A 4,031-nucleotide genomic window follows, 5' to 3' on the forward strand; every position below is an offset into this window, starting at 1 on the left:
ATGTATGAGTGTACCTTTTTCCCCACATCCTCGCCAACACCTGTTGTTGCTTGTATTCTTGATAATCGCCATTCTAATTGGGGTGAGATGGAATCTTAGGGTGGTTTTGATTTGCATTTCTCTTATTACTAGAGATGTTGAACATTTTTCCATATGTTTGTTGATTGCTTGTAGATCTTCTTCTGTGAAGTGTCTATTCAGGCGCTGTCCAGAAGGAGGGTCCATGTTTTGACCTCATTGAGTCTCCCACAGTGCTGGCCAGGCAAGGAGTGTGAGTTGTGGACTCTGGAGCTAGAACTGGAAGGACACCGGCACACACATCGCACTCCCCTGCCTCCCCTGCCCTAGCAGATTATAGCTTGGCATCTTTAGAAACCAGGCAGAGATGGCCAGGACCCAGGCTGTCTGGAGACCAAGGAGAGAAGCATCCTTTTCCTCTGGCTGATGCTTTGGGTCTGGCCAGTCTTTGATGTACTGTTTGAGATGGAAGACTCCAGAAGCCCCTCTCCTCTTACAGAGATCCCACCCCAGGTTGTCCTGCTCTCCTCTCCTCTGGAGGCCTCACTGCACATTCAGGCTTTGGATTCACTTATCAAAGTTTGACTCACAGAGTCCAGCTCTGCTGTTGCCCACCCAGGGCAATGTGGCACTTCCCAAATTGCTGGAGTGGAGGTAAGGATGAGCTGCCCCATCACGGAGGAGCGGTTGGCCTGCTTTAAATCTCTGAGCCTCAATTTCTTCATCTGTCAAGCCTTATACTAGGAGTCTGGGGAGCTTCTGTCTCCTCCCAAGAGTTGTCTTTCTGACCCCAGCTCTCTCTCTACCCAGGGCTCAGCCTACCCAGGCAGCTGTGACCTCTGGCAATGGGAGAGCACCTGCCTGCTCATCTTGCAGCTCTTCTCCAGCTTTCAGGAGTGTCCAGGTGCTCACAGAAGGACCCTTTCCCCCAGAGTGCAGGGTCCTGTTCCTCTGGATCCAGTCAGGCCAGGGCTTTGGGGTAAGGGAAGAAGCCCAGATGAACTCACAGCTCAGTGCTGGATACCACCACTGAGCATTGCAATCCTGTGCCCACTGCTCCTGGACATGGCCCAGAAATGTCCTGTGGGCCCCTGAAATAATGTCGTACGTGGAATGCCTGTCTCCTCCCTGCCTCCCCAGCTCCTCTCTCTCATATCCCTCATCAATGCACAGGGTGGACCCAGGGCACCGTTCACGCTCCTGTGCTCTGCCTTCTTTTGCATCACCTCTCTGCCTCTTTGACACCCCTGTCTCATGGTGGCGATCTTCACAACTGCCAGTGGCAGAATGCAAGGGAGAACAGAGCAGTCCCTACCCTGCTATGTCACTCTAGAGGGACAGATGTGCACATGGACAAAATCATTCTGGGGCAGGAGAGGATGTCCTGGTTTCCTGGGGACAGTGGGACTGAGAGGACAGGAGTCCTCTTGAGACTGTGGCAGGAAGGTGGAGGGGGCAGGGTATTTGAGAATGGAGGGGGTGTCTTGGAAAAGGTACAAGAGGAAAACAGCTGGGGAAAGAGGTCAACTGGCAGTAGAGACCTTGGAGGTCTGTGCTTGGTTAGTGCTGCCTAGTCCACAGGGTGGGACGGGAGCAGCTCTGGTCATAGGGTCCTGCTGGTCAGCTCTCACATGTGGGGGTGGATTCACCCCTTGGACAGGAATAAGGCTGTCCTCCATGTCTGTGTCTTCTGAGTTTCTCCTTTGACATCAACCTATGCAGACGTCCCTTTTCCTCTGCCCAAGGAACCTTTGTGTTCAGGGGCAGGGTGTCATTGTGTGTAGAGAATGTGCATGTGTGTGTTTCCACCCACGTGTGATGGGCGTGTGCTCATGTGAATGTGAGAGTGGGTGTACTGTGTGTGAGCACACTCATGGTGTATAAGTGAATGTGTGCCAGTGCACACGTGGGTATGTGCAAGTGCATGTGTGAGTGTGTGTACATGCATGCATACATGAAAGCAAGTGTGTTAGGTATGTGCATGTGGTGCGTGTTTGTGGTGTGCGTGTGTGGTGTGAGTACAGATGTCCTTCCTGAGCTTGCTTCCCGCCCACACACATGGATGGAGATGTCCTTGTCCTCCCCTGCCCTAGGTTGTGGAGGCTGCTTCCCACTCCTGGGACCTCTCTCATCCAATGCCTGGCTCAGTCCTGCCGGGACACACTGTGCTATCAGGTCTCATCCTGTGGCTCCATTGGAGGGTGGCCAGGCCACTGCTCTCAACTTCCCTGGCTGCTGTCTCTCCCTTCCTCCTCCCCATAGACCCAGGGAGCAGCAAAGACTTAGTTTTGCAAACCCTTGACTTTTGACAGTTATAAAGAAGATTCTAGGTCTTGCTATCCAAAGCTTTGTTTTTCCTCAAAGTTAGAAAACAAGAAGCTGAGAACTGCCTTCAGCATGCTCTGTGTTTCTGTGGGTCAGTAAGGTAGAAATCCTTAGGGGAGGACAAGTTCTGGGTGATAGGAACCATCAGAATCAACCACATCAAGTAATAGAGCAAAAGAAGATATTGTATTTATGCATACAGACTTGTGCCAGATTCTGACTTAAGATGTTAAGGTTTACTGAAAACTACTTTCTAGAGAAGGACAAAAGCTACACATTTTTTTAAAATTTAAACGGTGTTTTTATTGGTATATTAGACTCATACATAATTCATATTGTTTTCATGCCATTTACCAATAATGAATCTCATCAGTACCAAAATTTTAAAAAACTGAAATATTGACATAAAAAGAACCATTCCACATTCAAAGAATTTTCTACTCATCACATTTGTTCTGATATGGATTCTGTTTTGGTAGACCCGGAAATGGTATAGGGCTGGGAAAGGCGGGGAGAGAGGCCTGCCCTGTGGTAGGGTCCTGGAGAGCTCGCCACTGTGGGAACACCCAAGTGCTCAGTGCACCCTGCACCTCAGCTGGCATGCCTTCCAGAGGCTTTTTCTTTGGTGAAGAGAGCAGTGTGCTGTTTTACATTCCAGATCAGGTCACTTGCAAGTCCTCTTCAACCTATCAGGACCAGGGAATGAGCATTTCCTTCCAACCTGTGTGAAAAGTGCTTCTGAGCCTCACCCTAATCACTCTGTGGGTTCATTCCCAGCAGAGCACCCAGAAACTTTGTGGAGGAATTTGAAAGCATTGTGGAGGAATTGAAGCCATGTTTATCTGAGATAAAGGATCCAGACTTTTTTCTGAAATGTGCTTTTATTCCTAGTTTTGTGTCTGTTGAGAAGTTTCAATAGACACTCGCAGTGTATGAAAAGTTTTGGGAATGGAAACCAATATACAGTCCAAGAGGGTTTTATTTCTTGCTTGAAGATTTTAGTATTGTGCTATTCAGTTTTCCATTACTATAAAAAAATACCCAAGATACTCAGCATATAAAGAGGAAAAGTTCATTTTAGCTTACAGTTTTGGAGGTTTCAGTCTCTGGTTAGTTAGTCCTGAACTGGGTAAAGAGGCAGCAGAGGACTTGGAGGTCCATGCCTGGTTTGTGCTGCCTGGTTCACAGGGTGGGACAGGAGCAGCTCTGGTTACAGTGTCCTGCAGGTCAGCCCTTACACATGGAAGTAGATTCAGCCCTTGGGCAGGAATAAGGCTGCCTTCCATGTCTATGTCTTCTGAGTTTCCCCTCAACATCAACCTACGCAGATGTCCCTTTCCTTCTGCAGGAGACCTTTGTGTTCAGGGCAGGGTATCATTGTGTGTGGAGAATGTGCATGTGTGTGTTTCCACCCATGTGTGGTGGGTGTGTGCTCATGTGAATGTGAGAGTAGTGCGTGTACTGTGTGTGTACATACATAGTGTATGAGTGTTTTGGGTCTGGGATGGGCAGGCACATCATGGTGGGCACATGTGGTAAGTCTGTTCAACTCATGGCCAGGGTGTGAAGGAAGAAGAGGATGAGAATATGCCCTCTTCCCACTGCCTCCCAATGGTGCCATGGGCTGGAAACCAAGCCTTTAACACATGGGCCTTTGGGGGACATTCTGGATCAAAACTGTAGTAAGC

The sequence above is a fragment of the Sciurus carolinensis genome, chromosome 8 (genome assembly GCF_902686445.1).
Source record: "Sciurus carolinensis chromosome 8, mSciCar1.2, whole genome shotgun sequence".
In the NCBI taxonomy this organism is placed as follows: Eukaryota; Metazoa; Chordata; class Mammalia; order Rodentia; family Sciuridae; genus Sciurus; species Sciurus carolinensis.